At 43.8% G+C, this 20227-nt stretch overlaps 1 protein-coding gene across 1 annotated transcript in view; it reads left to right on the top strand.

Annotated features, from left to right (window-relative positions):
- The first annotated feature begins 481 nt into the window (after positions 1–481).
- The window catches only part of LOC144766853 (zinc-binding protein A33-like), a 104741-nt gene continuing 84995 nt past the window's right edge, over positions 482–20227 (top strand). The window contains exon 1 of the mRNA XM_078650568.1: positions 482–686. The gene's annotated coding sequence lies outside the window, so the exon portion shown is untranslated. The remainder of the gene's footprint in view (positions 687–20227) is intronic.

The following is a 20227-nucleotide window of genomic DNA, read 5'->3' on the forward strand; positions in this document are numbered from 1 at the left end:
TGAAAATGACTGACTAAAAAAATCTAGGACATGAGTCTAGAGAAAATGAAATGCTGTGGAGAGGATGTAAAATGAAATTGCATGGGGCAAATGAAAGGTCCTGAGCAAGAAGGAAGGTAATGCAGTAAGCTGAAAAATATGGGGGTGACAATTTGAGTAAGGACAAAAACAAAAGAGCTTGGGACAAGAAAGGTTGTGGGATACGGAGCAAAACAGATGTGGGACACGAAAATACAAAAGTGACAGCAATGGAGAAAGCGGTAAGGAAAACACATCTGTGTGGGGTAGGAGGGGGTTAAAAAGACAAACACTAGACAAAAAAAAAGACATGGTTGCAGATTTAGAACCTCATGACCAGAAAACGAGAAATAAAGTTTCATATCGCGTTGTGATGTAATGCAGTTGGGTCGCTTCTCTGGCTTTCTGGTTTTTTCTGTGTGTTTTTTTCCCCATAGTCCTTTGACCTCTTATCACTTCAGTACCTGGTTACCCTGGTAACCGAACCTTTAAATCTGGGAAAAAAAACCGCGAAAGTAAAGTTCTGCTGCAAGGACTCCACAGCCTATCCAGAGTGCTTCGCACTGAACGTCCGCGCTCCCTCTCCGGTGACCCCGACGAACGTCTCCCTGCATTCCGAAGCCGACCCACCGCAATTTCTTTTACTTGGGGTCAGAGGGCTCGAAGTGGTAAGTGTTGCAAAGTGCGAACTTAAGGGAGGGCTTTGAAGCGCGGACGCTTGTTAGTCGTGCTGCTAGAGCACGACCCTTCAGCCACTCAGGAAGCCCAGTAGAAGTTAACCTTCCCCAGGGATGTTGTTTACCTTCTGTATTTTGGGCTGCCTTAATTTCTTATGGCTAGTTTTAGTTGTTTTGTTTACTTTGACCGGATATTAATATTGTGCGGAAAATAGTACTTATTTGTTTACTAGAACCTACATTTCTAAATATCAAACCTCACTCTGAAAGGTGACTTTTTTAAATAATCAGCCCTAACGAGGGGCCTCTCCATGAGGTCGTTAGTAGAATGTGTTCTTATGTGTACATATTAGCTACTCGGGAGACGCACGTGTTTTACGTTGTAGAAGTCCTAAAACGCGAAAAGGCTTATGAGAATAAAAGGGCGATCTCTGAACCAGCCGACGGTAGTTAAACGGGTGAATTGACTATTCTGGTGGGTTTTTAAAAACATTTTTTTTAATTGTATCGCGTGTTTTAATAAAGCGTTTTGTTTGAGGAATGCGGGAACTACTCTGCCACACCACTCTGGGCTTCAAGCAAGTCCACGCCGTCCTGTCATTTGATGGAATGCGAGCATTACTTACAAATGATTTCAAGGAAAAACGGTTTCCCCGTCTTAGGTTTCAAAAAACACCCGACTCACCTGGTGAAACTACCCATTGAATTAAAATAGTGTCACGGAAATGTGTGCAGCCTCCATGTCAAATTTTGGGAGTAAAATCACTTACCTTCCTATAAGGCTACGATTGATTTAAGGGGCTTGTAGCGGTGTCTGAGCGGGATGGAGTTTGCCTCACAGGTAGACCTTGAAATGTTAATTCCGCTGATGGTCAGTCTCTTATTTCTTCCTTAAGTCACTGATCACATTGTAACGTATAGGAAACCAAGTTTTACTAAATGGTGTACGAGCAGTGGTAGCGACCCCCACAGTTCTTACATAGGTTTGCCGCGAGTGTATGCCATTAAATTTTTTTTTTTTACAATTTCACGTGTCCCCATTAATCGTCTAATCTCCGTACTATCGATTCTGCTGCTTAGATTAGTAGTGCCACAGTGGTCCTCGACTCGGACTGTGTGTGGCACGAGGAGAAACTTACACCTGGGCTCGACTTCTCCTTTTTTATTTTTATTTCCCCCTGGTTACAGTATACGTCATAAGCTACCGTTACTTTTAAGCCTCTTTCGTGACCGGCAATGCACATACCAAAAGCCAACATAACCGTGTATGACAAAAGGGAGCAGGCGCGCAACACCCATTGAGAAGATTTAGGAGGGTAGTATGGTAGAAGGTAGTATAGAAAGGAGTTGGGTACCATGACGAAGGAATAATATGGTGTACTGGTATATGTTGGTTAGCATTTAATTATGTATTTTCCCAAATATCGAAGTATAAGTACATTGTGTTTTTTTATTTTTTTTACTGATGGTATAATCCTTAAACATTCAAATATTTAAAGTTGGTATTATGGTGGAAAAATTATTTGGGAAAAAATATTGTTTAATGAAATTACAACCAGTGTGTATTCAAATATAAAAAAAAAACATCCTGAATAATGAAGATTACAGGTAAGTAACCGGGACATTAAACTACATTCCTCCAAGAGCACCTCCTAAACCATTAGCATAACACTTATTTCGCAGCAACTTCGATCGGGGCATAAGAGCTGGTCTTCTCCTGCTTGGGAGGGACGAATTCTGCAGTAGAATGAATGCAAGCAGCTACAGACTCGAAGCACCCACAGTGTAACAGGAGCCATGCAGAAAAAGTAATAAAATAGTCCCCCACCTCCCCACCCCCCACCAACGGATAAACACAACTAAGCGTACTGGTGCTGTACTTAGTCCTTGCTTCCCTGGGAGGAACAAAGAGTCAAAGAGGCAGGACTGACCACTAGAAAGCAAGGCTTTTTAAAGGACACTGAAACAATTCAAAAGCATGGGCCATGCCTTTAGGCCTACTGAGAAGTATACTAAAGTAAACAAGAGGCCATATGCTTACACTCAACCTAAAAAAGGGTTCTAGCGTAATCTTAACCCTTGTAATTGACGGTGTGGGTGAGTGGGGAACTCGTATAAAGTAATTTTATCGATCGGTTTAAAGCGGCTTCCAAAACTCTTCAGTATTGCGATCCACTTTGTAGAACGACAAACTATCACAACCCATCTAAATGTAATTGACACAAGGCAGGTGATTTTTTTTTACTGTAAAGCATAGTTTCGTAGCACACCGTCCCTGACACAGAACCTTTCCATTGAAATGACCACTAACTTTGCATCGACGTAACGTTTTACTGCTAAAACTACATAGCACACACATTTTAGTGTGGTAATCTGTTTTCTATGAATATCATTGGTGCAACACCAAGTAAAACGTTTTGATTTGTTTCCATTGGATTAAAATCAGTTTCCAACCCACTTCAGACTTGCCATTTTGCTTTTTGAACTGTTGAATGCGTTCAGTTCGTTTATAGGTCTTCACATGTTGTGATGCAAAAAGAGTTCCTGCTACCTTTCCTATCAAACTCTTATGTATTCCAGCAAGATTGCCACATAATTCACTTTAAAAACTCATTTGCAGTCAGAGAAATAAAAGTGAACACCAATGCCCATGTTAAGAGTAAGTAGCAATTTGTCACAAGACCCATCCTGCCATTTTACATTTGTCTTTGAAGCACCGACAAATATGACCGCATTTAAAGGCATCTTTATTGCGCAGACTTTCCCATCCCATCAAAAATTGACTTGTGACTCAGTTTGGGAAATGCGGGTTTAAAGTATTTTACAGCTTTGCTAAGTTTCCCAGGTCTGCTTCAGGCCAGTTTTCTTTCTTTAAATTCTCAGACTTGGTCTTTTTTTGCCATCATTATAAAACCAGCACTGCAAATTCCCCATATAAAAATGTATTTATAAAATCTGTAGCAGTTCATACACATAGAGCTGGCTAACTTGCTACCTTTTTTCCTTAAGCTCCAAACCTCCTGGAGGATTCTGATTCCAAGCCCATCAGGCAGCTGAGCAGCTCTCTGAAGAAGTCAAGACAATAGGACGAGTAAGCTTGCAGACCCCAGAGTGTTCTGAAGGTCTAACTTTTGATTCAGTTGGAGCAAGTGGGGATCAACTCTCTAATGAGAGGGCAGCGGTTTCAAAGCAGGTTTCTATCTTACCTAGACAGCAAACACCATGCTAGATTTCCGTCTAATGGACTTTCAATTCTGACTCCTTTCGCGTCTACAATGTAAATGAGCATGGTGAAGTTTGTGTTTTAGATGTAACATTTCTGACTTAGTTGGGCCCCCAGACTTCTTGCAATAGAACTAATCTGTAGTAGTAAATGTACCACTAATTACCCGTTATCGTGTCCTTACTGTGAGTTAGATCCGGTTTCACGGTAAGGCTTCCTATTGAGAGCACCCCGCCTCCCATCTTTCCACACCCTGAAAACCAAACCAATATATTCCATGTGCTCAGACTATCAAAGGGACTGGTTCTACCAATCTCTATTTATACCCATGGGTTAAATAAGGAATCGACCGTGGTTGAGCTTTGATCTTTCTGAACTTTATTGGTATTCCGACAATCATTTCATAAATGTTGGCCATTGTAAGTGACGACGTCCATGACCGGATCAGTGTTTTTTATATGTTGAATATGTGGATCAACAAAGTGACTACAAATCGCTTCAAGTTATTGATGGAAAAACAAATGTTCCTCCTATGTGTCAAATCATTGGGAGGGGGTAGATAAAAAGTTAGTATCTCAGAAGATCCTGCTTTTCATTTAAATATTAATCCAATAGCACTATCTTCCTTTAAATTTAGATTTAAGGGTTAGGCGTGATTGTCGAGACCTGTTTTTGAGGGCTGGCTATTGTAATTAAGTATTCTGTGACCAGTGTTTAGTTTAAGGAGAGACCTTTTGAGAAGGGTATGTGGCACCAAAATGACAACCTATTTTTGGGTGGAGACATCAGGGGAAGCTGGGTATGAATAGGGCCAGGATCATAGTCCTACTTTTTCAGCTAATCTCTGAGGATTTGTTATTATTGGAGAGTTTGAAGCAAGTATTTTGCGACACGTTGCTTAGGGTGAAAGGGATTTGTCCTGAAATAAAGTTAAATAATGCAGCAATATTGGTCAAATAAGCTTGGAAATAGTCGGTGTTGAAGTGATTTAATGAAGAAGCTTAAGAAATTTGTATAAAATTATTGAGCAGTTGATAACTGATTCGGTTTTCCCTGACATTACATGGTGCAGCGTGGAATGTGTGATCTTCTCTTACAAGAAAGAAATAATTGTAGATGGTAAATGGTAGATCCGTGTCGGTGGTAATTCCTGTTATGTGAGGGGCAGTGTGGTATGTGTGAATAAATGCTGCGCAATGGTGTGCGCAGATTTATTGTGGTTATTTTAGAAATGCCACTTTTAGACCTTGGCATTTTTGTGTGCTATGTGTCTGCCTGCCTGACGTCTATTGCATTTCTGGCTTGCGAGTGACTGGAGCTGAGGTATATGGGTGGCTCCGGGAGGGGCAGGATGAGTCAACAATGGGCTGAATGGGACACCTGGGCTGAGCGTAGTGAGGGGTAATCCACTGATTCTGTAAAGGACTGTGCCCAGCCTGTACAATGCTGGCTCCGTCCCCTGTGTTTTCTAATCAGAGCCCCCACCTGACAAAGGGGAAGAGGAGCTTGAAAAACAAAGTGCTCCAAATCCCCCCCTGAACCAGTTGCATCTGGTTCCCCCATGCCCTGCACTTTACACAAAGGAAATGTAGCATAAATATAGGGGCTGTGACCCCTTGAAATGTTCAGTTCTGTACTTTGGTGCTGCTGCTGGGGCCCAGCGGGGGGCTACCATGAGGGCTTGCCTTCCTGGACCCTTCATTGTCCTTTATCTTTGAGGACATTTTCCTGTGACTTATTCTTTTCCAGGACCTTTTGCTGTTTTCTGCGCCCTGTGAGCGCTTTATCCTGAACTTTCTCCAAAGGAGAGGGAGAGCCTGGGGGCTGCGCAGCCCTGAGCTGCAGACCTTGGTGAGGGAATGCTCATCATAGGGATTCCCTAATGATGCCAGGGGGATTGCGGGTGCCCCCAGCTTACGCATTTGTTTTCATGGCGGGTGCCCACCTGCTGATGCCGTTATTTTTACCCCGGGTGCCCACCCTGCATTGCTGGCAGGAGAGCCGCGGCCGAGAATGGCAGGAGCGGAAGTCCGGCCATGCATGACTGTGCGAGTGGCCCACAGCCGGAAGGAGTTCGACTGGAGCCTCGCAAGCTCCATGTCGAGGCCCGGGAGACGGAAAATGCTTAGCGCGGCTCCCGAGAGCAGAAGGGAAACCCTGCGGACAGGAGAAGCAGCTCCAGCCCCAGGGAGACGAGAGAAGCCAGGAGTCCCCGAGGCAGCCCGGTGAGTGAGGGCTGGGCGGGTCGCATGGCCCATCCAATGCGATTGGCATATTGTTGTTTAAAGGGCCAGAGGATCCAGTGTTCTTGTGCTGGCCATTCCCTGAGCGGGCCCGCCGTCGCGGGCTACTCCAACAAGGCTGGCATGTTTTGTTTGGAGCGCCAGTGCGCTCCACGATGGGGGGGGGGGCAAGTTTATTGAAGAGACCCGTGGGAGCCAGAAGGCACCGTATGCCGGGCTCCTCTTTTGATTTACAGATGCCCCGCTTGCTAGAGGGCAGCTGCCACGTTTTGGGGGCATGTTTGTGGAGAGGGGGGGGGGGGGGGAAGAGTAATTCCAGGGCTCCTTCCCATGATCCTCAGCTGCAGCTGCAACATTTTGCACATTGTTCTAAGGGCATCGGAGGTGTCAAGGCCTCATTTGATATTTACAGCTGCCCAGCAAGTAGTGGGCAGCTGCAACGTTTAGGCCATTCATTTTTTGGGGGCATTTGTGCTTGAGTTAGGAGTGAGATGCACTCCTCTGCCCCAGTACTTTCACAGCTGTGCAGCACGGTGTCAGCTACTACGTGTAGGCCTGCACAAGTGTGCACATGGAATCTGCTGCATTGGCAACGCGCCCTGACATTTGGACATACGGCATTTGAGCCCCTTTGAGAAGGCCAGTTGGCCCAGGGGACTGTTGGGTTTATAGGGTGCCAGGCCCTAATGTGATTTGTGGTGCTAGGAAATGGGATCTATATGTTATGATTTACGCACCCTGATTTATGCCTCTAAATGTGGTTTTAACCTCATAGAAGCTATGGAACGTCCAGCTCCAGTGCTGGACGTTCCATTGTGCAGGTGAGGTTCGAACGTTCAACGGCCGACGGCAGCACTACGGAGGTAGTGGTGCCGTCGGCCGCTGAACGTGCGCAGCAATTAAGGGGTTGAGGTTTTGCATATTGTTATGTTTGAGTTTATTCTCTACTGTGGTTTATGATGGTGAGAATATTTCCTAACGTGAGTTATACTTGGGGAGGTTATGGTCTAATGTGTTTAGGCTTATGAGGTTGGCGCAGAATTTATTTCACGACTAAATGTGATACTGTGCATAATTGTGTTACAGGATGATGTTGATACAGTGTTTATCAGTAATTACTGGTTGTGTTCTATGTGCTACATTTACTATTTTTACTAAGTGATGGTTCTGACAGTGGTCCAAGTGGCCCTGTCATGCATGTTTGTATGTAATCCCAAGTAAATATTGCCCAGTGCCAGTTGGTACAGTGTATATTGCGTGATGACTATCCTATTGTGTTTTATGGTAATACAAGCGCTATTTTTGATAACCTTGTGTGGAGTTCCTTTTGGTGGTATGCCTAGCATGTTGCTGTGTTGCATAAATGCTTTACACATGGCCTCCAGGATAAGCCTGACTGCTTGTGCCAAGCTACCAAGGAGGTGAGCAGGGGTAGTCTTTGGCATGTAACTCACTTGCCCTGACTAGAGTGGTGGTCTCTTCTTGGCTTTGGCGCAAGCCTTCGCCAACCAGAGATCCCATTTCTAACAGTAAAGCAACAATCGGGCACTTTGCAAGGTAAAATAATGCAAAGCATAATACAACCTCCCGATACGTCATTATGCATAAATACGGCTATGCATAATACACCAATTGGGTAATTTGTTATGCAGTAACCATGCAATGCGCAATACGCTAATCAGTTTTCAGTTTTTGGGTAAAGGGGTATTTTTAGGGTTCAGGGTCAGTTTTCAGTTTTTGGGTAAAGGGGTATTTTTAGGGTTTAGGGTCAGTTTTCAGTTTTTGGGTAAAGGGGTATTTTTAGGGTTCAGGGTCAGTTTTCAGTTTTTGGGTAAAGGGGTATTTTTAGGGTTCAGGGTCAGTTTTCAGTTTTTGGGTAAAGGGGTATTTTTAGGGTTCAGGGTCAGTTTTCAGTTTTTGGGTAAAGGGGTATTTTTAGGGTTCAGGGTCAGTTTTGGGTTTTTGGGTAAAGGGGTATTTTTAGGGTTCAGGGTCAGTTTTGGGTTTTTGGGTAAAGGGGTATTTTTAGGGTTTAGGGTCAGTTTTGGGTTTTTGGGTAAAGGGGTATTTTTAGGGTTCAGGGTCAGTTTTCAGTTTTTGGGTAAAGGGGTATTTTTAGGGTTCAGGGTCAGTTTTCAGTTTTTGGGTAAAGGGGTATTTTTAGGGTTCAGGGTCAGTTTTGGGTAAAGGGGTATTTTTAGGGTTCAGGGTCAGTTTTGGGTAAAGGGGTATTTTTAGGGTTCAGGGTCAGTTTTGGGTAAAGGGGTATTTTTAGGGTTCAGGGTCAGTTTTGGGTTTTTGGGTAAAGGGGTATTTTTAGGGTTTAGGGTCAGTTTTCAGTTTTTGGGTAAAGGGGTATGTTTAGGGTCAGTTTTCAGTTTTTGGGTAAAGGGGTATTTTTAGGGTTCAGGGTCAGTTTTGGGTTTTTGGGTGAAGGGGTATTTTTAGGGTTCATGGTCAGTTTTGGGTTTTTGGGTAAAAGGGTACAGGGTAAAAATTAAATATAATTAAATTTAAATTACATTAAATTAAATTGATTACATTAAATTACATTACATTACATTAAATTATATTAATTTTAATTAAATTACATTATATTAATTTTAATTAAATTAAATTAAAAAAAATATTATATACTTACCAATACTTACGTTGTAATTGTATGCGTTGTAAAGGTATATGCGTTGTAAATACATGCGTGGTAATGGTACTTCGTTGTAATGGATCCTGCGTTGTAAAAATTGCGTGGTAAAAGTATGCGTTGTAACGTCATACATCCCTGTACGATGTAATCAAAGTGCAACTCTGCACTCTGCCCCTGTACTGCCACTCCCTTGGCAATACAGGTCTCGATACGAGCCGAAGCAGATGCTCGCCTGGCTGACCCAAGAGGGTCCAAGAGTGTCTCCCTCCGAATCCATGTCCCACCCCAGGAGTCGACACACTTTACCTGGGGGCGCAAACTCACTCCTCTCCTCGTCCAGCGGCTGGGCCACCAATGCAACTTTGTGAAATGGCAACGGCGGCTCAGGCCGGCAACTCTGCTCCTCTGGGACTGCCGATCCGGGCTGCTACAGTTACGAAGATCTCAGGCTGCCACAGAGCACACGCACAAAGCATCGCTTAGTCTTCCTTAAACTTTGGGTGCACGAACACTGGGCACTCCACACGAAGGTCTCAAGCTGCATGAAGATCACCCGCACAGCATCGCTGAGACTCACTTTAACTCTGGTGCACATGATAACAAGGCAAATCCTCACATAGGTCTCACGGTGCACAACACACCTGCACACAGCGTCTGACTTACTTGGATTCCAGTGCACATGATCCCAGGGCACGCTCAGGCTGCAACAAGCACACGGCGCTGCTGAGACTCTTATGGAAATGTTGGTGTTCCTGTGTTTCCGAAACAGGGAGCCAGCTCACTTCGGGGCCTTGGCAATAAGCTACCTCAGGACACAGCGCAGAGCAAAGTCCTTTCTAGCAGGGGGAAACAGCATAGTCTCATTAGCCTTTCCTTGGTTAAAACCGTAAACTGCAGGCCAGCCCCAGAACACCCAGCAAGGGTCTGTCCTATCCTTCAGTCTCTTCAGTTGTTTCTTCCTTCGCAAAGGTTCTATTGACCACGAAGTAGCTCCAGTCTTGTTCACACTAGATCAAGTCATTCTCCAAAGTTCAGGGGCTTCAGTTCTCATAGTTATACCCCTCAATGGCTTTGAAGTATTTGTGTTTCAGGGGGCACTGACCCCCTGTTCAAACCAGTTCTGGGTGCCTCCCTGCCAGTGACACCTTTCTTCCTTTGATTAGGTGGGATCTGGATTATCAATCACGCAGCAGGAGATGGGACAATTGTTTTATAGCAGCAACCCAGGCCTCTTCACATCAAGGGACTTCTCCTACACTCCAGCTGCAGGTCAGCCTGTTGCTGTCGCCTCTACTCCCCTGGGTCAAGACATTCGCCAGATCCTATCGCTTTCAAATCCAGACTGTCCATCCACAGCCAGGTAGACACACAAATGTTAGAGCACAAAAACTCAGCCACTTCTAAGAGTGGCTTCTAAACACACAGTGCAAAAACCACTTTCATAAAAAGGTGTATAGGGCCACCCTTAAGCTTAACCGGGAAAATGTAATCCTCCGCGTTAGCACTTTTCTGAAAATGGCCATCCACTCGCACGTCTACATGGACACTTCATAAATTGACCTGACTGCACCTCCTTTTAAAATGTTTGATAAGGAACTTGAATTTGGACCTTGATTGATGCTCTGAAAAATGTTTTTATGTTATGATCTTAACATTATAGTTTAATTTGATAACACTTTTAATGTACCAGGCTGCTTACACTGGATAGTGTCCTGAAAATATTCTGATGCTAGTTTGTCAAACCTTTTGCACTTTACTACATTATGCTGCTATATTTTATGAAATACTTTGTTATTGGTCTGACCTAACCATAAGTTTATGATGAATTTGTTGCGTTGTTTTGCATAATGTATAGGTCCGTGTCTATTCACGGTGTAAGTCATGAATGTCTTATTTATGTAATGTTTAAATGCACATTTCTTGCTGGTAGCTTTGTTCTGTGCTTTTATGGATATTTTATATCTGAATAAAGATTTTTGAAAAATGTGTTATTACACCGTAAGTTCAGGCATACTAAACTTCACCTTTCCATCTTAAGCTTTTAGGAAGGTAGGCTTTAAAACATATTACACAGCCATCCCATTCTATCCTACAGCCAAGATGGCCTTTCCACAGTGAAAAACGAAATGGAGATTCTTTAACTTTCAGGACATGGCACACACCTTAGTACATGTCCTACCTTTCAAATGCACTTCACCCTGCCCAAGGGGGTACCCTAGACCTACCATACGTGTGTCTGATGTGCATCGAAAGGGAAGGGTAAGGTCTGGCAAGTGAGTGCACTTGTCAGAACAACATGGCTGTTTAACAAATTGCGCGCAGGCACTGCAATGGTAGGCCTGAGTTCCCTTTTTATTACAGCTACTTGTGAGTGGCACAAATAGTGCTGCCGTCCCACTAGTAGCAGTTGCATTACCAGCCCTGGCACACATAGTGCACTTTACTAGTAATGCAAGCATATCTATCCTGGACAGCCAATTGCCATTATATATTATATAGACCCCCCACCAGGATTTAGCGGCACAAATATGGAAATTTAGTGGCACAAATATGGAAATTTAGCTGCATTTTTGCAGCACTATTTTACTCATAATCAATAATTTTCAGCCTTAAATCAATAGAAACTGTTTTAGCAGAGTATTCCACTTTGAATAGGCAACTAACTATCCATTGGATGTCGGATGGAGGATAGCTGTATAGAGCGTAGGAGGTTTTCGAACAGATAGTGCATGCTCTTAGGACTGGTAAGCGCACTTTTATAGTTCATCATAATAAATCCAAGGCCTGATTCACAAATAAAGTACTGAATCTGTAATAGTATGTTTGCACCTATGTACAAGTGCAGATGTATAGCTTTTCTGAAGTCTGTCAGGCACATGCTTTCATGTGTATTTCTGGAAAGATCCGGTGGCATTCCCAGCAGGATCTATCCCTGCTGTGCAAACTTCTCATAGTGAACTCCACACAGAGAAACCCTTCATCTAAATCTAGGGGTGATCTAGACCCTTTACGCCCTGAGCTGGAGTAAAAATCAACACTTTCCAGGGTGAAAAGCGGAGGAAGAGGAATTTGTGAATGCCAATAAAAATATGTTTCTGGGTGTTCACAAACTTCTGTGACTTCACGTTACGCTTCCTGTGGCGTGTCTAGGTGTGCGTGTATGTGTTTGAGGTCTTGCACACAGGGCGTCATTATAGGAAAGTGCAATCCCATGGAATAGTTGGCAAGTGGTGCTTTGTCTTGGGTGATTGACACATTTAATATGTCCTTGATTTTTTGCTAAGTTCATTTTGGAACCTGGGCTGTTTTAAAGCCAGTTCTAAACAATTAGGTTGGTAAAGTGGGTATTTTCTAATGTTATTTCATGGACATAAATAACTGCTTTGTTCTACTCGTGATCAAATGTCACTCTCTGAAAACATTCAAGTGTCGCACTTAAGCAAACTAAAAACTTAACATGTGGTGATTGTGCCGTGTTCTGGAGGTCGTATCTGGACTGCCCCATCCATTTCTGGATGTCAGATCGGCCGGCCTCGAGTCAATACAACCAACTCAGACTGGAGATAAAGCTGAACTAGCACAGGTACTCATGGGCACAGGTTTAGATTTGGCTTCTCACATTGCACCAATCACAGGATTCCAGACCTTCTCCAAGAAAGATTTTGGGACTGCTGTTTCATGTATTCACATAGATCTGAACAATGCAAAACTGTATGCAGGGATCAGTTGCTGGCTGTCCAATATTTGTGCAATAGCACATGTGTTTTCCGGCGAAAAAACAATGTTCCCGAGAAGAAACTCTTTCCTTTAATCAGTGTGTATCTTTTCTGTGCCCTTTCCACCTGGAGAGGGGTTTACTGCGCCATTCGCAGCACCAAACATGCGACCATTGAAAGGGTCAGAGGTTACTAACTGATGTGATTGTGGGCATTCACAAACTTGCAAAGCATAACAAAAATACGATTTCTTCCTCCCATGGGTGTGATTCACTCCCTTAAAATGCCTTTTGTGGATATCTTGCACTTGTAATATCAAACCATGTGTGCCCTCTACAATGTACCTTTACAAGTGCCACTGGCTCTGTGAATCAGTTCCTGTATCTGCATTGCTGTCTCGAGGTCTGGACTCTACTTCAGTCGAGTCCACTTAGACTTTATCTTACGCACTGTGGTGTGTACAGTTTTGCACTGATATTCGTGACAAGCAAGCTCCTTCACTTCTGCTATTCAGGAAGGAACTGAACATCTTCCTCTTCAAACCACCCCACATGCAACCCTCAATACGCAGGGCATACTTCATAAGCCAACCCCCCCGCCCTTTTCCTACCTGCATCCTCTCCATGAGATCGCAAGCTCTTTTTACAGTTTGTGCGCTACTGCAAGCAGTTTAGCAAGTTACAAAATTACTCGCTTTTACCGAAGGGCACAATACACTTAGACCAGTCCTCGCAAACCATCTCTAAAGCACCAACAAAATCATAGGAGCTGCCTGCAATGCATGGTGTTTGACCACTGCCTCCCTCACCAATCAAACCTGGTCCATTAAAAAAAAGCCCTTTTGTAAAAATCGCAGCATTTTTACAAAATTGCAGATTTTTGTGGCAAACCGCGAAATCCTGGAGGGTCTGATTATACAGGGAGCACTTGCACTTTGGCACTCTTTAGCAGTGGCAAAGTGTCCAAAGCATAGAAGTTGGCAACACCATGTTAGAAACAAGCATTAGAAATGCAATAGGTCTCGCAGCATTAGAGTTAGTGCTTTTAGAATTGTTAATGGTTTTTTTTGTAAATCTTTAGCATGAGGTTGAGGGTGAGTGAGGGTGAGGGGTTGAGGGTGAGTGAGGGTGAGGCTGAGGGTGAGGGTGAGTGAGGGTGGGTGAGGGGTTGAGGGTGAGGGGTTGAGGGTGGGTGAGGGGTTGAGGGTGAGTGAGGGTGAGGGGTTGTTCCTGTTGGGCCAGCCCTGCTGCTGGCTGGGGGAGGGCTGGTGAGACTGGTGGAGGGAGTTGATGGAGAAGGGGTCGAGGTGTGAGTAGGGGTCTGCCGACTGGGAATACGACAGGGGCTGGTAGGGGGGCGGGAAGTACGGAGGCTGAAAGTCAGACGAGCCAGAATGAGAGAGAGAGGAGGGGCCGGGCTGTACAGGTGCTGGCTCATGGCCGAAAGGTGAGGTAACATCGGGTTCCCGTTGCTGCTGCCATCATGTCGGTCCAGAGGAGAGAGGAAAAACACAAGATGTAGGTAATTGAGAAAGAAAAAGGACTCAAAATCCGCGCGCATGCTTCGTATATTCAGTTTTGCGCTTTTCACTTCAATTATCGAGTTTTAAAAAAAAGAAATTATATAGCTATATTTAACAGATTAATCGTAAGTCAAAATCGCTGGGAAAAAATATGCATCAATAAAATCAATTATCCATCTAAAAATGCACTATGGAATGGACTCCTTGCGTTTTTTTAGCGCCGGATACTTCCTATCCAATACCTGCGCACTATTGGAAGTTCGTAGAATAAAGACAGAAACACGATTTGCCCAGGATCACACAATTTTTATGGCGCTGGAAAACATTGTAAAACTCTGGACTCAGGATTGCGTAAACTACAATGTAGCCTTGATCACATGTATGACAGCTCGTTCCATGTGCATTAATGCTCAAACAGTGCTTCTCCAACACAAATGACATCCCCAGCTCACGGTAATCACCACAGGCACGCCACATCAGTCAAACAGAGCACGTACCCGAGATTTTAAAGGCATTTGAGCACCAGTTTCCGGGTGAAAAGAATCAATTAATGACAGCGAGATATGTATGAGGAAAAACACATTTGGCAAGCAATGCAATTCAGCGGTGTGCTTTGTATATTAGAAGAAGTACGGGGAAAGCTGCAAAGTGTGTTTTTTTTGTTTTGTTTTTTAGGGGTGAGGGGTCCCACTGCGGAAAAATACATAGATGTTTTTGCAAACGATTGCTGAATTTTAAAACATAGACGGGTTGCCTAAAGCAAAACGTGAGTCACCAGTGGCACAGCCTGTCATCCGAGGGCAAGGCGCTTCCAGTGCGAAGAAAAACAGATTAACATATTTTCTCACAGAAAGAAACTGTGCCGTGATTTTACCGCTCCATGCTTGCTGGAATTACACAAATACTTAATTAAAGATAGTCGCACACATACTGCCGTTACGACGCTTGAAAACGACCGTTTCTAAATTCGTTTTACGCAAGCACCAACCAGCTGACTAACAGCTCCGCGACGAAGAAATCGCAGTTTTGTGCACCCACTGGCGTCCCCGCGTTACACTGTTCATGTGGTTCAAAAGCAGCTGACATAAGCAAAGTTCTGCGTTTAGATTCCACCCTGACAAGCACATTTATCAAGTTAATGCAAATTGTTATAGTGCGTGCCAGTTTTTAAGTGCGGCTGCGAGTGAAGTGGGCTTTATGTTAATAAATAAAAGTATTTGCGGCCGTGCACATTCTAGGTATTGCGTGGCTGTGAATATTATAGGTATTGCAAGGCTCTTAATAAAGCGGGCGCCATGTTAATAAATAAAAGTTTTCAGCAGCCATGCATATTATAGGTATTGCAGGGCTGTGAATAAAGCGGGCATCATGTTAATAAAATAAAAGTATTCGGCGACCGTGCACACTGTAGGTATTGCGTGGCTGAGAACATTATAGGTATTCACTCAGCATGGTGCCCTTGTTCACATTGCCCTGAAACTGCGCTTTAGATCTTGTTTAATTTTACATACACAGGCTGATCAAAATTATTTGAATAAACAACTTACCTCTGGTTAACTGTGCAGTTGTGCATTTATTTCATGTAACACAGTTTTAACCAGTCTTTTTTAAAAGCAAATAAACCATTGAAACAGGGCTGTCTACGGGATAACATGATTAGTCTACATCATACAGTGTGTTTGAAATATGCGTTACAGCAGTTTATCTAAGTACTGCCTTGTGAAAAACTAACTACAGAACCACTGAGAGCTTTATATTGTCCAGCATTTAAATCCGGCCGTCATCCATAATGCTTGGTAGCAGGCTCTGCACTCTGATTACAGAACGCCGGTGTCATTAAGTGAGCAAATTAAAGACGTGAATAATTCACTGGTGCGGCTGATTGTTGTGCTGTTTGCACGCAAGATATAAAAGAAGAGAGGGAAGTTGGGCGCGCCAGAGCTGGATGGGGCTAGGAACTTGTTCACTTCACAGGCGAGCATGTACGTCGGGCACAAACTTTGCAACTTCTATTGCCCGGCGGGTGTCTGTATGTTCCAGGCTTACCGGTACTTTTATTGCGTGGTGGAGCGGTGAGGCGCCCGCGAGCGGAGGGAGGAAGTTGGGCAGAGCAGCAAATGCTGCAGAGGGAAGTGTGTATTAAAGAAGCGTTGCAACCTTAAGGGAAAGATTGCATGTGTGCCAAGCGTGGGGGAAGAGAGGGGATTCAATGCGAAGGGCAGGGGAGCTTGAAGGAGCACGCCGCGGCGTATAAAACAAAAGAAAGGAGGCGCCTGCTTCATGCCGGGTGAAACTGCCACGCATTAATGCACACTGCCCGGGCGAAACTGCCACGCATTAATGCACACTGCCTGGGTGATACTGCCACGCATTAATGCACACTGTGAGAGCCATCTCCCTCCCTGGCTTCATTCCCATATGAAGAGAAGCACAGGGGAAGAGCAAATTAAGTTGTGCGAGCCGGCCTAAAAGACAAGACGGAGGGAAGAGAGGGGAGGGGGGAGGAGAAATGCGACACGGCGGGAAGGGGCAGGCAGGATGACTCAGGGGAGGGGGCGGAGCGGGGCAGAGCGGCATGTGGGTGTGAAGAAGCCGGGCCTTTGAAGTGAAGCTAAGCTTCACTTCAAAGGTGTCGGAGGAATGCGGGCGGCTGTGCACGCGCTTTTAAGCTCAATGCACATGCGCATTGAGCTTAAAAGTCACGGGCACTGCAAGGAATCGCCACGATTCCTTGCAAGTTAGATAAAGAGTCGATGAGCCCCTATAGTCTCGCTTGCTCGATGCGCATGCGCATCGACAGGCGAGACCTAAAAAGGCCTAGGGGAAAGCCAACCGTTTAGGGACTTAAGCCAAAAAGGGCCAAGTCCTACAGTCCTATATAAAAAAGGTGATCTTTAAACCATGTGTGTTTTTATCTAATAATGGGAAAGCTTTTAACCCCTTGCATGCTGATGACGGCCGGGAGCCGTCATGACACACAGTGCTCGTGTTCTGATGACGGCTCCCGGCCATCATGACAGCACCGGCGATTGGAATGTGCCGCACAGGCGCAGAATCGCAGCCACGCCCAAGGGGTTAAAAAGTTAGTTAAGATATTGTCAACATGCTATGAATAAAATTATAAATCAGTATTTTGCTTGTAAAAAGATCAAAAGCAACTACGTATTCCATTAATGAATGTGTGATTGATACCTCGGTGATGCTAATAGAATTTAGAAACAGGAGGCCAGTGAAGAGTTTTTTGGCATGATCACTTTTTTTTGGAGAAGTTGATTTGTGATGGAAAGCTAGCAAAGAGCAATAGATTTGAGTTTGGTGTTATGAGTTCTTTGGAGGAAAAGGGTAGAGTTGTCATGAAGGTAATGCTTTCAGCCAAGTAGACCAGTGTTTTCATACTGTAGCACTTAGAAGTAACAATAAATGAAACTGATAAGGTGGCCATTTGTGTGAAACTGCAACAAAAGCACATTGATTGGACCTATGTAGATTGCATTCTTGTAGGGGAGTGTGATGCTTTAATTCTGCCAGAAAAAAGGAGCTCTTCTGCAGATATACATCCTGATTTTCCTATGGATTTTCATGGCCCTGTGTCATTCTGAAAATTACAGATTTGTGAATGTAGTGGTTGATTATTTCCAAGGTGGGTTGAAATAGAGTGTGCAGATGTGCTCAACATTGAAGGTATGCTGGATTTTTTTTTTTTTTATGGACAATTGCCACTCTCTCTGTGAATGCTGTGCATTTTTGTTCAGACGTTACATTTTTCACAGAAAAGTGATATGGTTCATGAAATGAGAACCTCTGTTCTCCCAAAAAATTATGCTTTGGTGGAAATGGACAATAGGCTAATTTGTCAAGATATGCTGAACTGGACATAGGGACGTTTGGGACTATTGCAAATAGAAATATTGGATGTAACACCTCATGGTACCAGATGTTTAGCACCCAGTCAGATGTTCATGTTATATCAGCATGGATACAAAGATAAAAGAATGAAGTTTCAAACATTACAGAATGAAATCCAGGCTGTAGTGTCTTGTGTTGCTCTCACCAGGTTGTTACCCAGGATCCCTTTTAAACCTCAAACCTTGTCAAAAAAGTTTCCTCACATTTCTGTGATGGAAAGTTCTGGAATCTGTGTGGATCCACAAACTTCCACCAACCCAGCATTCCCTCAACTCGAACAATAAAAATTGTACCTCACTTTTGTGGGTAGGCCTAGCAAAATCTACTGAGGCGACTTAATTATTATCAATTACAAAAGACCTTGTACTGTGACAGAGTAACCTGCGTTTTTGATCTCTGGCTCGTCGGCCTTCTAGGGAAACCTACCAATCCCGGGGGGGAGGGGGGGGAAGAAAGTCTAGGGAGGTGTCACTTGTGTGGATTCCCCAATGTTTTTCTATCCAGAATCCCTTAATACTCCTCTGCTGCTACGAATAGTCCCAACTTTGCCGATGCATCCCCAATTCTTCAGCCTAACCATGGAATGTTGGGCTTGAGCTTGACAGGGGGTTTTGTAACTTGGGCACCCTAAAACCCTCACGTCCATGGACTCCATGGACAATACCAACAGACGTGCTACAAAGTTTTTGTTGCAGCGGTTTCCCTGGCCCCAAATTGTAATCTTCAATTTTATCTACTCGCACCCATAGAGGCTTTGGTCCTCCTGTGGACTTTGCTCATCGCATTGAGGGATGACACATCAGGGTGACTCCTGTTGGCTACTCAATGAGCACCAATTATTTGGTGACGTACCCACAGATTGGAAATCAAATTAAAATATACTACTCATTGTTAAGCTTTAAATGTATAGGATAGTGACTGATAGCCCAAACCTCCTGAAGTTCAATCTGGCCCAGATCATGTACAGCAAAACTATTAGTGCAAAAAACAATTAAAAAAAGAATCTGATGTTCTGAGAATAATTTGACTGTCTGTTATGCATTAGAACCCAATTGTTGGATGCACAATCTCTATGGAAAGAACATTTGAAGAATACAATCTAAAGAACACCGTCAATATAGATTGAATTCAGTTATTATATTAAACTGATTTAGAATTTATTGCAAGAATCCACGTTCAGGCAATAAGTCAGGAGTCTGAGTAAGCAGTTAGATTGTAGTATAAGCCACACATTTAGCAGAGTTAAAGACCATCTTACAATAAATTTGGGAATCGAAGGTTCAGCCAAAGAGTCTATGGAAAGTTAACTAGGCGAGGGGTTTCTTGCCACCAGAAAGGAACGGGGGCGCAGTTCAGGTAAAAGTCTCAGCATGGGTATACTTTTTGGTCAAAGTGCCAGAAAGAAATCCATGGGCATAAGCAGAGAGAAGCTGTCTCCCTGTAGCGGTGCAGGCCTACAGGATGGGGTTTGCATTTTCCCTAATGTTTCAACAAAATGGAGAGCTTGTATCCAATGGAGGAAAGACCAGGCTGTACAGAGAAGGCAAAGCAAATTCTGATGCACAAATGATGTCAATAATACTTAAGTAATAGGCATTGAGATGCTAAAAGGCTGTTTTGTTACACTGTGAATTCTTGCAACAAGTGAGTGCTGGTCAATGGACATGGGGTGGTCATTTGCTTGTTTTAGGCCACACCCCATTTGATTGTTGAAGGGATTAAAGAAATAGGATTATGAATTTGAAGGCACTACTGCATCTTACCCCCCAATCAAATGCCCACCATGACTTGATATTTGATAACCAAGAGGGTACATTAAAATGGAAAGGGAGTGGAAATAGCTTTAGTGCTCGTTAATTTAACTAGACATGCCTCATATGTTCTCCAGTCTTGTTTCACTGTACATTGCCTGTATGATTGTTACTTTATTAGTGTATTGCTGTGCATATCATGGCAGTAGCCTGTAAATGTTGCCCGTGAAGGTACAGTTTTAAAACCAAATACTCTGCAGCGCTGTACTGTCCCTGACTGGTATATCTAGACTGGGCCCATTATCAGCCTCTAAAGTGAACTATTCACAAGTACTTCTTGCTGCTGGTGCAGTGGTTCCATGGCTGTGCTGCTTCATTGGAGGCAGCATTCGCAGTGGAATTGTCAGGTTTGTGCTGCACTGCTGGATAGTACTGCAAGTTTATTTTGCAGTCCTGAACTAATAATCTAATGCGCTTTGGACAAAATGGAGAACACGTCTGACTAATCCTTTTGAATGAGAACTGAC

This window comes from Lissotriton helveticus, chromosome 7 (genome assembly GCF_964261635.1).
Source record: "Lissotriton helveticus chromosome 7, aLisHel1.1, whole genome shotgun sequence".
NCBI lineage: Eukaryota > Metazoa > Chordata > Amphibia > Caudata > Salamandridae > Lissotriton > Lissotriton helveticus.